We start from the raw sequence: 14,255 nt of genomic DNA on the forward strand, positions 1-14,255 counted from the left end.
GGCAGTGAAATTAATGGAAATAGTGGTGATGATAATTATGACAATGACAGTGATGGTGATAAGGACATCGGTAGTACCATGTATAAGCAATAAGATGATGATAATGATAAAATTAATGGCAATAATCTATAAAAGCATAGCCCGAATGATAATAAATGTGGTAAAAAAATGGTAATGGTAATGATGATGATGATGGCGAAGATAATGTTGATGTTTTAAGAAATAAAGATGTTTTGAGTAGGATGGAGAGTGGTTCAGGTAAAACTTAACAGAAAATGCTGCAGCGATCAGGGCATCACCGGACAAAGATGATGAAAGACAAAACAAATGAAGCGAAAAGGAAAAGGAAAAGCTTTTATTTTTGTTGACAGACACAGGCATTGCAAAATGCAGGGAAACTGAGCCATTCATAGTGGAACAAACAACCAAGAAAATATAAACAGTAGCCAAAGAACAGACTGATTTCAAAAGGAAAAGCATAAAACAAGTTCTAACTCAGACATCCATTCAGTAACAAAGCTGTATTGTTTGTTTCATTAAAACAAAAAGAAAACATCTTAAAGTGACAAATCCTCTAGGTCTATCAATTTTTCTATGTGAAGTCAAAATTTCACGTATACATACATGTATATTATGTAAGCACACACAGACACACCCCTATAATTTTCTATTACAAGATTTCACCGATTCCTTTTCTCGAAATATTTTTCCAGTGTCATAAAAGGTGACTATGGGTGCAACTATACAAGAGCAAGACAGAGAAAGAAAAAGAGAGAAAGAGAGAGATAGACATAAAGATTGACAAAAAGGGAGGGAGACAGAAGATAGAAGATGGAAAAGAAGAAGAATAGAAGAAGGAGAAAGAAGGGCAAATTGACAAATTTGGGAATGACAGATTGACATGTATACAAAAGAATTGACAATTCTTAGTTTAAGAATTGACACAGGAGAATAGCAGAGAGTAAAGATAGGCTGTGTCAATATACAATGAGAATATAGTCATTGTGATGTTGTAGTTGTATACAGGAGCTGTAAAGCTGAAAATTGTTTGACGGTATTTAATGCAATGTGTCAAATTTTCTTCTGAGAATGACTAAAAAAAAGTAGGTTACACAAACAGCTAGCAAAGAGAGGAAAGAAATACTGCCTATTTCTCTATAAATCAGTGTATCTTGTCATCTCAGTGATGTGTACAATGTGCATGTGGTATGTCTTGAATGTACACACAGGTGCAGCTGTACATGCAGTCTGTAAAATGAGCATGTAAGCCATATTTTCAAGACAGATAATCAATACGTTCCATTCAGAGCACTACAGTTTATATTTGGTTCTATATTTGTTCTCTGGTCAGGGTGGATGCACTGTCTAGCTACACTATGGAGTGATTGAGTTCTTTTTTCTAGGCTGAATAATAAAACTAGCAGGTTACAACAGTGTTTTATCCATATATGGAATTGAGGACACTGAAAGAGTCATAGCACAAGTCATCAAAAGCATTACAAGAAGTTATTGCCATTGATCACTGTTTAATTCTTGTTCTTTTGAATAGAAACAAACCAAGGAAAAGAAAAAGTGTGATTTGTTTAAACTGTGATGCAATGGAGGTACAAGTTAGGTTAACTATTAGAGATGTAACAGCAATACATGACATAAAAACCATTATTCTGGAATGACAAGACAGAATTGCTTTACAATACTTATAATTGGATTAAATAATTTCATTTTCTTTTCCAAGTGTTCAAAACTTGATCATATACAGCATAAAGTGTATGCATGGTAACAATTTCTGTTTAAAAAAATTATGAGACCAAAAGAATGCTTCATGACACAGTAAAGTGATACAAGAATTTTTTTTTCTCCATTGCACCAATGTTGAATGGAAGCTGCCTTGTCATATTGCCAGGAACGACAACAACTGAAATCTTTTCAAACTTTTCTTTCCAACAAGAAACAAATGAAAAAAACAAATAAACTTATGCAGGCATATCCAGACATCCATCCATACATGCCAATTTCGAAAAAAACAACAACAAAGTGGGAACACTGTTCATCTGTGATAAAATCTGAATGGGTGATATAATTCTGGAATGCATTCGGACATGATTTGGACCAGGAACACATTCTGGGCATTCACAAATGGTGTCTGTTGGTACATCCCACAACGCTCCAAGAAAATCTAATTCTCGGAGTCAATACTGCAAATGAAATGTCAATAGTGCCCAGGGCTCATTTGAAGTTACGGATCCCCACTAACGCCAAGGCCTACAAGCTATCCTAGAATGTTTCAATAGTGTGATGGACATAACAGTACAAGTATGAGACAATTTTTTTTCTCTCTTAAACTTCAAAGCTTTTGTTAAGAGCAGGGAAGTTACTACTGGCTGCATAGCAAGATAATCTTGATTTTAAATCTTAACTCTCATGCAGAAGCTTGTTTTTTGTTTTTTTATTTCATGCACTGCCCAGAAAGAAATCAAAGCCAGGCATCAGCTTATTGCAAATGGCAGCCAACATCCAACTTCAGGGCGAAGAAATCATGCAGGCATGTCAAACATGAGAAATGTGATGGACATGTGACCAAAGCAAAATGGAAACATTCATTCAACCAAGGAGGACTTGTGATGTGACGCATAATTCTTCAAACAACTGATATCAGACACTTATTCTTTATTTTCTCTTTTTTTTGGGGGGGGGGGAGGGGGGAATGGATTATATAAAAAGGTCTGTAGCATAGCATGCATTGAAAGACATGTTCATCAGATGTAAGTTTATGCTCCTGACATAAGCTGGTATCAGGCTTACAGACAAGATCAAGTAGATTAATAGAGGGCTGTATCACTGATACAGACATACAGAGAACTAACATTCAGTTACTATCATGCTGAAGAGAAAGATAGGAGGAAGAAAACAACAACAACATACAAGATTACATCGGAAACAGATTTGATATAATCTCATGTGATTTCATCAGAGACTTCTACAGTCATTGCAAGCTTTGCCTGTAGCCTACACACACTGTGGTCCATGCACCGGTGTAGCTGTTAGAAGTAAACATAACAAAAATCATGCAAAAGTGCAAGTGGCAAGTTAATATATACACAGGAGCTTTTTTTTTTTCTTTTTCTCTTTTTCTTCCAGAAGCTGCAGAAAATGGAAGAAAAATATCCGCTAGAGATGGAAGTGTCACGTGCAAGAGACGAAGGTAGTCGCTGCTGCGAAAATATAAACACTGATGTCAAAAGAGCAGTGATGCTATAGGACAACACTCATGCTGCGTTACAGCACGTAGCTGCCGAGAGCTACAGTGGGGGGAGGAAGGAGGTTGAGACATGTCCTTATTTTATGCCGCAGGGCTGGAGCCGCATCTGAGTGGGTGCTTTTTGTGTACACTGAAGATATGTTGAGATTCATGAAAATTGTCAGCGCTCACTCATAATTCCAAAATGATGGCAACGAGAAAATGTCTTGGGAATCGCTTCAACACGAAAACAATAGGCTAGCAAAATCATCATTAGTCTGATAGGACTAGGGGGGAAAGCAGTGATAGAGAACCAACAATACTTTGACATTTGTCATTTCATGACAAGCATTGATCCCAAGATTGACTGCCAAGTAAAAAAAAACAAAAACACACAACAACAACCAGCATACACCCTTTGAAAATATCAAAAGAAAACTTCACAAATTTGTTGATATCGTTTTTCCATTTTTTTTCTTTTTTTAAATACGATAGATATAAGCAGGGGTGGATCTAGGAATTCCGTAAAGGAGAGGCGCCTTTGCAAAATTAAAGGGGGCGCACACGCTCCCCCACCATTTTTTTCTTTTCATTTCTTTTGTTTTAACCAAAAATAAAGAGGGTGGGCCCCCCTCTGGATCCACCACTGATATTTCTTTGGTCTGTCAGACAGTGTATCATGTACAGTAATGATGTAGAGAAAAGATTGCTGCTATTAGCTTCTGTTGGCCATGTAAAAGTGTCAACAGGGACGGTCCCACTGTGGGATCCAACTTACCGCTTCATCCATGGCATCAGGGTCGTCGATGTGGCTGAAGCTCTCCGGCACCGTCCCTTCTGTCTGCCCATCCTTCTCCTCCGTACCTGCCTCGGGTACCTGGGTGTCGGCCTGTGGGATCGCCGTCACTGAGCCCCCGTTGCAGGAGATGTAGGAGGTGCGCCGGCTGTCGTTGTTGTCACTGTCCGGGAGATAGCCGTTGTGCGAGCCGTCGTGCAGCGAACTTCTGTTTGGTGAGTTCATTTTAAAAGATTGTGTAGAGTTCACATATAAACAAAGGCAACATGACGAACCCCTTTATTATTGTAACATTTCTTATTCAGTCCTATATATCAAAAAGAATGCTTGTTTGATGTGATGAGAACAAACAATGTGAAAAAAGAAGAAGACAAGAAAATAGGGTACTAGCCAAAAATTTAAAGCAATCAAACTTGCACATATGTCATCTAATAACATCCGAAATAACAGTGGCATTGGAATGTCATACACGGTGTATTATCACAGTTTAGCTGTAGCAATGGGACATATAGACTTAGATGTTCATTGAATCTGCCTTTCATCCATACACAAAAAGGTGCTTATTCAATACTTGGCTGCCAATGTGATTCTATATACTGTATACGCTATATATTTCGCGGGGGTTTTATTTTCGCGAATTTCGCGAGTCGGGAGCTATTCGCGAAATTAACAACACGCGAAAATATTACCTTCCAAAATGAATCCCTTGCCTTGATGATATGAACATTTCAGTACTAGTATACCATGTCACGGCTTACCGAACAGACCATACTGGCTAAGCTTGTTTACGCACGTCCACGTCTACTTACGAATACTGTAGAGAGCCAATCCATTATCGCAAGGGGACCACTCGTCAGAAATCTAGCGTGATGGACTTAACCACTTCAAAAATGTTGAATTCTAACTTACTAGTTCGCAGCGTTTGACAAGTCTTTTTCATGCAGTGTATAACTAGTATCATTCTTATTTGCTAGTAATTTGAAAATTCACACTTTCTTTGCCACTTCATATTTTCTCTGGTCCCCCAATCGCGAATTTAACCACTCGCGAAAATGTGTGACAGCGGCAATTCGCCAAAATTTATGTACGCGAAAATTATAGCGTATACAGTATTCCTCTGACTGAAAAACCAAGGTCATGGCACAATGATAAATAATAATAATACAGGGTGCTTATAATGCGCCAATTCCACCATAGCTAACGTGCTCAAGGCACAGTAGAAGTAACTTATGAACTACAAAAATTCTTACACAAACATGCACATGAAAATGAATGACACAATAATCAGGCCTGCAATAATGATAATGAACAAAAAAAATATCATAATATACAATTCTACTGGAAAATGGTTACGAAGAAATGAGTCTTGAGGGCAACTTTAAAGGAGTCAACATTCGAAATGTAACGGATAGCTTGAGGCAACTGATTCCACAGGTAAGGTCCAGCATGTGCAAATGACCGATCCCCCCATGATTTCTTCGTTTTTGGAACAACAAGCAATCTACAATCGGATGACCTTAAACATCTGGGAGGATTATAACATGTCAGCAAATCAACATTGTACTCTGGGGCAGATCGGTGAATGCAATGAAAAACATATAGTAATAGTTTAAATACAAGCCAATGGCATCTCTACGAATCCGACAAAGCAGACTTGGAGGGCGCTATCACACTCACCTGCTGATGCTGACGGAAGAATGACTGTCAGAGTCCTGCCCCAGCTCGTCCCCGGGCTGGTAAGGGGTGAGGTAGTTGCCTCCTGGCTTGGTATCCTTGGGCGAGTGGCTCCTGAGACTGCCCCCGCGGCGGCTGCCCATGCTGTTGGCACTAGGGCTGCGTGAGAGGCGTGGTGACCCCCGGATGTTGAGAGACGACTGGATGTGGGCACAGAACAGAGAGATAGAATTGTGGGGATGAAAATGTTAAAATGTATGCGGGGAGGGGAGGGGGAGAAAGAGTGAGAAAGACAGAAACGAAGAGAGAACTAAACAGAAGAAGGAAGAGGAAAATATTCTTTATGAGTGAAACACTGAATTTGAAATATAAAAAAAACATTAACATCTAGACAAAAACAGAGGTACGTCAGGAAGACATAATCTTTTACACTATCAGAAAGGTTATTTTTTTTTTCTATTCATCTGGTGATAAGAGATCGCTCTGAGCAGAGTTGTCTGATCACTGTGTTTAGCAACACAAAATAAATTAACTTTTTACTTTCTTGCTTTAATAAAGCAATAACAAATCTTCTGCAAGTTGCAGTCACTATAGCTATCACAGCAATGCACAGGTAACAACTGCTCAACTGCAAGTATTTTGATAATTCCTGTGGCAGCAGAAATCACCGGCACAGACAATTATTTGACATCTCCTTTTATATGAAACGTGGGAACCCTGGACCCTACCAGGGACTGAGAGTCAGAATCCCAAGACCTGGTGTCGTCCACAAAGGAGCTGCGGAAGGCTCGCTGCATGTCCACGTTGGGGGAGCCCTGGGGTGTGGCCGCTGTGTGGGTGATGATTGGGGGACTGAGGGGCTTACTGCCTCCCTCGCTGGGGGATGTTATTGCTAGTTTACTCGCTGCAAAAGACAAAACAAAATTCAAAACTCCCAATTAAACAAAATCATTATGTACATACATATATACATTGATCATATAAATTGGAGTGTCCTTTATAGGAAATTGGAAAACATGTAAACATATAAACATAATATTTATAATATTGCAATATATAAAATTGTAAAGTTAACACCTGCATAGTGATCACCTCTGTCTGTCTCCTTTGGGTTGCATTCATACATCCTTCAAACTGTATGTTAACTCAAATTAATGAAATTTTTGCATCAAGTTATTCTTAAAGCTACTGATTGACAAATCGCCCTACATCAACGTAAATAGCACCAAATTCATCAGTGTTTTTGAGTCATTGATTTGAATAAATACGCAGTACCGGCTGCATGCTATGAGGATTAGAACCAGCATTGGCTGTCGGGTGCAAGTTTGGTGGTCCACTGGACAAGACGCCTGTACTGGTGATAAGAGGGTTGTTCGTTCGAATCCAGTCTGAGTATGTATGCCCATGATTTGCTATCATGACTACTACTAAAAAAAATGCTGATTAATCCAGTTCTACTTTACATCAATGTAGGGCAATTTGTCAATCAGTTACATTAACTGAATGTTAATGATTTGGAAGGGAGTCAGATGAGGTGTTTTGTGCCAAGGTGAAGGTAGGATGATTCAAATCTAAGTGCAGTTTAAAAGGACTGTACAAGATATTCACTTGTGCAGAGTTCTTTCAAACAACTATATGTCCATATTTAGGACTCTCTTTCTTTTTCTGAAAGTATTAGATTTTCTTATCTAACAAAAGTATAGGAAGTACTGAATGAAATTTCTTTCATCTGCCCTTAAAAACAATCAAGGTATTGCACGTTAAAATCATTTCAAGACAATACAATTGAGGCATAAGCTCCCATGAATATGGACACCTGCACTTCATGACAGTTATTATTGTGCCACATTCGAGCAAAGAGACCATGTCTACATGAGGAAACTTGAGTTTTTGATCAAATGCCATGAACCATTCATAGAGAAAGAGTTTAATGTGATGAAAAGATTTCTCAGCTACTTGAAGTCTTCTTACAGATCTCTTTGTCTGAGGTGACAGAGACAATGTCATCCTTCATCTCATCTTGATTCTTCTCCTCCTTCTCATTTTCCTCGTTCTCGTCTTCATCATCCTCACTATCCCTCTTGGTGTTCAGGTTGGCCTCTTTCTGCGGTGGCTGTATATTTTGGGAAAAGAGCAAACATGTTTGATATTAGTTTTTTTTTTCAATTTTCCACACTTTTAGTCAGCTGTGGAGAATGAGTCTTGGTTTGATTCTAGTCTGTGAATGATGATAAAACTGTTTATATTTTCAACTTGTTACAATACACTGCATGATTTCACTTGCATGATTTTCAGTAGTATGGAGCAGGTATATGTGGATGGTAGATAAAACAAGCTCTGTATTTAAAAAGTTCAGTAAAGAAAAAAACAAAAAACAAAAAAGCATTTTTCAGAGTAACTCAGAAAATGAAAATGAAATTGTCGCAATTTGCCTCTAACATTCAATGCATGTAGCGTAGACAAGAACTTTCATGTGCATTTTAATTTTGCGAATCTTGGGTCTTGCGAAATTCGTGGAATTAAAATGCACGAGAACATTCCTCGTTTTACAGTAACAGTGGTGATTACGCATTCACCAGTTTTTGACTTCATTACCTTGTTGCTAATGATCCACGGAATGGTTATTCACATGGATCACCACATATATGTGGTTCTCAGAAACAAAGGATGAAGAATCTTTTTTTTTTTTCCAAAGCAAGGCAACTTAACGGAAACAGAAACAAAACAAAAACAAAATCTGGGCAATAGATCTCTGACTTAAAAGGTGCACTACAAATTAATCATTGTAAATGCTTCCTAATGTCTAATTTTCACTATGTTGGTGTAGTGGGTTTGCTGGTAATTAATACAGAATGGTATGCTTAAGTGTGGTGAGTGCATCATCAGCTCCTACAGTGATTTAATTCTGACAGCGCCTTGAAGGCATCTTTGGAGAAGTAACAGATGCATGGTTATTTTTGATCCATGCGATTAACCTTTTCAATTGAGTACCCCCCCTCCCCCCCCCCCCCCCTCCATACCCTGGATGACTGAACACTAGTCTAAACCAAGACTTCTTGTAATTACTGACAGCATCCCTATAAAGCTGTGCCATTTCATTGCTAATATGATTCATCAAGTATTGATCTACACCACAACAGCACATGTACACTGTATGCATCACATCTTTTGTAATCATTTTTTTTTCAATGCTACAATGTACATACTGTCCACGCAACTATTCAGTCTATGATTCATCCTTCGATACGTGATACACATCCTACACACCCAAAATTAATTATTGACATTGATTTTGTTTGTGTCAATGTCTCCCACAATCAATAAACACACACACACACACACACACACACTGCAGTGACAGAAATCAATAGCTTTTAACGCTTAGCAATGACTGCACCAGCCTATGTTGTGTGGTAGGGAAGTGTTCTGAATTATCGCTGATTAATTTGTAAAATTACACACCTGCCTACAAGACAGCTGATGAATTAAGTATGTGACTTGTGCACAGTGAAATCTCTTTCAATGATATTGTATATATGGACTTGCTAATTGATCATTCCAAAACAAAAACAAAAATTCTTTACTATTCAGACCAATTCTCAGACAGAAAATACTGTAAACGTGGAAATTTTCGCGGTACATTAATTTTCGCGGATTTCGCGCTACGTTCAGCTAGCGCGAATTCAAAAACGCGCGAATATATCTTCGCAATTTTCTACGCACATTTTGAACGGCCTGAATTGTGTGCGCTTCGTCGATGATACTGCTACGTAGTACAGACATGTTTACGCATATAGCAGTATCATCGCACGCACCGCACGCACCGAGCCCACGGCCGATTTGTGTGCTATATCCCCGCGACTACAGTACTAGTACTACAGTACATGTATCGAGTAAAATACATGTACAGTGTACTACGTAGTTGAGCGCTTGTACTCGCACTCGCTTTTCATACGCTGGCATCGCTGGATGAAAACAGCGACTGTGTATTAACCCGCTGCGGAGCGCGAATTTAAGAACCCGCGAATATGTTTTCGAGCCGCTCAGCGCGAAAAATTAATCGCGCGAAAATATTGGCGTTTACAGTACTAGCTTTGAAACAGAATTGGTATTTTCAACACCAGGTTAAAGGTATCACTGATTTCAACTGGGTGTTTTGCTCCTTCAAACTTTGTCTGTTTTATATACCTATGAAAATGTGATTTTATGTTCTAAACTTGGATTGTGCAGGACCTTGATGTAAAACAGCAGTCACTTGCTGATCTTAGCTCCAGTCAAAATATGTTGAAATGAAATAAAATCAAATAATATAGCACGTGGCCACAGGATTAGAAAAGTTGATCTGATCAAAACTAATAAGTGAGAATCTGATCAAAACTAATATGTGAGAATCTGAGCTCTGTTCTGTGACTACGAGCACATTATGCCAGTCACATCTTGCAGTCTGTACAATGCTATAGCATGCTCCTGGTTATCTTCCAAAAGGCAAAATGGATGAAATCCCCAGCTCATAAGAGACACTAACTCTCATAAGCTGGAGGGAACCCAAGCTCTAATCACCTCATTACGGCATGCTAATGTCTCTGTACCTTACACAAAAAGGCAATTTCAGGCAAATTTTATCTGCAGTAAAATGTGAGAACAAATAAAATAAATGTTCTCTGACAGGCAATACAAAATGATGTTCACTGTGAAAAAATCTCATTAAGGACATTTGTCACATCCCCCATGTTCTTAACATTAATGTGTCAACTTTATTAGGATGATTACTATTATCAGTATTATTACTATCAATATTTTGTATGTATTATAGCACTTACAAAATACACACAACCACATAACAAGACTGCAAAATATGTTGGCACAGCAAAAAGTTAAAGGATAACTTATAGATATATAAAGTGATTTTCATGGCATGTGTGATGGTTAGTTTTCAGCAGACATACGCTCGTCACAGGTCACTAAAGACACTTTTCTAGTTTTTTATACAGACAATATTATTTTATGCTTTGATTTAGATACCAAATAATATCAGAGGATATTAGTACTTCTGCATTATGGTGAGTAAAACATAGATAAACAAAAAAGCGCACTCAATTGATACGTACATCTTTTTTTTTTCATTGCCAATCCTTGATACAAAACTACAATGTTGTCCAAAGCTTTGCTAATGAAAATGTAATTGTCAACTTTGTAATTTTCTTTAGTGGAAAAAAAAAAATGAAATCGCACTTGTTTGCTTGAAAAAGTGCACAATTTTCATTAATTTTCTTACATATACCAGGACAGAAGAAATCAGAATGGGATCCTTTGCCTCTTGGCACTTTTATCAATGTAGAAACTGTTCAAAGGAAAAGATATGATCAGGACATATAGAATACATTTCATCATTTAGTGGGGGAAAAAAACTCAAGTCTAGCATCATTCATAGTTTTGTTCCATCACATTCTTAACCCAAATGATAAAATGAGATTTTATCAATTATTTAGCCTATTTTCACAGTGCATATGAAACTATATATCTAAAGACTCTATTGTAATCAACTAAATGATGAAAAATTTGCTGGGTATTTCAGTGTTTCTGGTAGCTGTTTGGGGGTGGGATAAATCTTTTTTTTTTTCATTTACTGCGAGCCTATTAAAGGGATTAAAGCTACAGAGATCAAAACAGGTAGCCTTTTATATGACAGGAACATCTATTGGTATATCAATGGCCCTGTAATCCACTCCAAAATACTTAAAGCTCATGATCTGATTGTGTCAGAAATACCAGTGTACCTCAAAACAAGAGTGGGGATTGCTACTTGAAGAATGATCAAATTCCAAGTTCTTAGAAAAAAATTCGAATTAAAATAAAATCCCCTTTTGCATGTACTTTCATCTATAACATTGCTCCAGCAGAACAGATGGCCTCATTTTCTGCTCATCCCCTAACCCTAGCAACCAAATCTCACTCTATCCACTGTGTCTGGAATATGGGACTATCAGCCCGCAGCATGAAATGAGCATGCTGGTAAAAGTGCGCTGAACCCAACCAAATTTTACACATTCCAGCACCGCCCCTGACTAGCCCTACGGAATGAAATCAAAGGAATGCGCCCAAATTTTCTTGTTACCAAAAATTCGATCCCCTGTCAGTCAGAATTTCTCTTCAGTTACAGGTTGTGTATATGCACCTAAATGCCATATTTGTAGGGGATCTGCGAATTGGATTGCACATTGATATCTGAAATCTGGGAATGTACAGCTGTATGTGAACTTTTCATCACACACACATAGATAATACATACACACACATACTGTAAAAATGGAAATTTTTGCGGTTTGGAAATTTTTGCACATTTTGCACGACATGAGACTAGCGTAAAATAAGAGCACACATTTTTTTGCTTGTTATATATGACCTGCGATCTTCTATTTTGATTCTGCACAAGTAAAATCACACAAATTTCATGTTACCATGTGCTGAGCATTGAAATTAGTTGAAACATGAACATTTCCACTTTTACAGTGCATGAACACACAAAACACATACATACTGGTATACTTAAATTCAAACAGGAAAGACAAAGAGGTAGTCCTACATCAGAAAATGGATGTTCCATCATCCCCCTATGGTAGAGATAGATCAATTCTTTGTACTCATTGTCCCTGTTGGCACAGGTTAAGTTCTCATTCCACGTTCCTAACAGGGCAATTCATCTGGTAATGCACATGGCCCAGTTACTACTGTAGGAACTCTACCGCCATCCATAATAGACAATGACAGCACTCAACATTCAAACAGTGCCGACTCATTGTTTAAAAAATGACCAGAGATATCTATTTCTTACATTAATCTTAGAGAAGGGTAAGGGTCAAAGTGTAAATCTACAACCAAGTCATCTTTCTTCTAGGACCAATCATCTGAATTCAGATCAACCAAGTCTCACGCTTAAGGCGCGAGTCTAACCCAAGCAACCCATTTCAAGCTCAATCATTGAGTATAACCAGTTTCTTCTTTTCCCCTCTTTTTTTCAAAAACATGAATTGCTATTGCCAAGCGTAGATTCAAGAACATGTAAGAAATCATGTGAGTACTGTATATTAAAGACAACTGGTATGATACTGACTCAATGAATATGAGTTTAAAGTGATTGACTCTAGATGTTTCAATTTCTGTATTCTAAATTCTTGTTGTCTTCTAATTGAATTCTGCTTGACAATCACAAATTATCACGAAATAAACTGAACCTTGGGCAAGCTTTTGACATGCCTAGAGTTATACAAAACCTGTGTGTAGAATGTTCATACATAAAACCTGAATTGATTCATAAAAATCAAAAGTCTCTTGCATACTGCCAAAGCTGTTATTTTTGCATACAGATATTTTTGCAAATGGGCAGGTCACAGACATTTTTGCGGGATGTTGTTTCTGCAATTTTACTAGAGGCTTTTGTTATCAGTGCAATAACATTAGTCCGTTCATGATATTTTTGCCCGTTGTTGAATTTGTGGCCTAACAAAATTCACGAAAATTAGGCCCTAGCAAAAATAACAGCTTTTACGGAAATAAGTCCATTTGGTAATGAGTAAGAGTATTTTTGGTGACACTGTTTGATGTGTGTGAGAGAGATGGAGTGATGGCTAATGTACAAACATTGATTGAACCTGTCAGCCTGTTTTGATAAAGGTGTGAAACTTTACATATGGGACAGAGGTAGAGTCAACATGTGGCTGAGGTAGCATCCTAATCAATGTCTTTCTATTTGCATTGAGTGGCAGCTGTCACTGCAGTATAATTCCATGGGAATTCAGGCTCGGGGTGTGATATAATCCACACCTATGATATGGTCAGTTAGTTACTGGCCAACAGGATCAAAATGAAATAAAAGAAATAAAATGACGGTGTAGTTGGAATAAAACTGCATACAAATTACTGCTCCTTGATAAAGCACGCAGCCAAAGGTTGAATCATTGTGCTGTAATGCTTTATAAATGGTCAACTGATGATTGAACTACACTATGAGAGTAAGTTAAACACATCCACAAGAACAGCACACTCCACAGTCCACTGCAAGCCAGCATCATAATTTTCTCAGATTGGGCATGCACATTTCTTTCCCTCCATCTGTGATAGTTGCAATGCTTTTCTGGGGGTTTGCTTCGGTGTCTGCCAAAGACTGCATCAACTCATGCCGATGTTCGCAACTCACAATCAAGAGTAAATATGGAACAAATGCATGATTGGTCGTGCAAACATTCAGATGATTGCTAACGGTCCAACATGAATGGAAGCAACGTCACACACAGTCTGTTTAAAGGCCTGGCTTTGGATCAAGGTGGTTCTAGAGATCTAGAGTTTGCAATATCGGACCACCACGTAGTGGTGCCTAAAAGTAGTGAGTGACCACTGCATCATTGACCATGGCTGGTCATGTGACATGTTGAGATGGCCGGCAAGAGCACGACTACTCACAGCTGGAGGCACAATGGGTGACAGTCTGTCATGTCATGTGACCAACAGTCTGTCATGTGACCAACAGTCTGTCATGTGACCAAACAGACT

At 38.2% G+C, this 14,255-nt stretch overlaps 1 pseudogene; it reads right to left on the reverse strand.

Annotated features, from left to right (window-relative positions):
- Positions 1 to 14,255, reverse strand: part of LOC139709857 (voltage-dependent T-type calcium channel subunit alpha-1H-like) — a 58,921-nt pseudogene that overhangs the window by 25,940 nt on the left and 18,726 nt on the right.

This window comes from Diadema antillarum, unplaced genomic scaffold (assembly GCF_040938485.1).
Source record: "Diadema antillarum isolate AM-2024a unplaced genomic scaffold, OU_Dant_1.0 seq00001475_RagTag, whole genome shotgun sequence".
NCBI classification, from domain to species: domain Eukaryota; kingdom Metazoa; phylum Echinodermata; class Echinoidea; order Diadematoida; family Diadematidae; genus Diadema; species Diadema antillarum.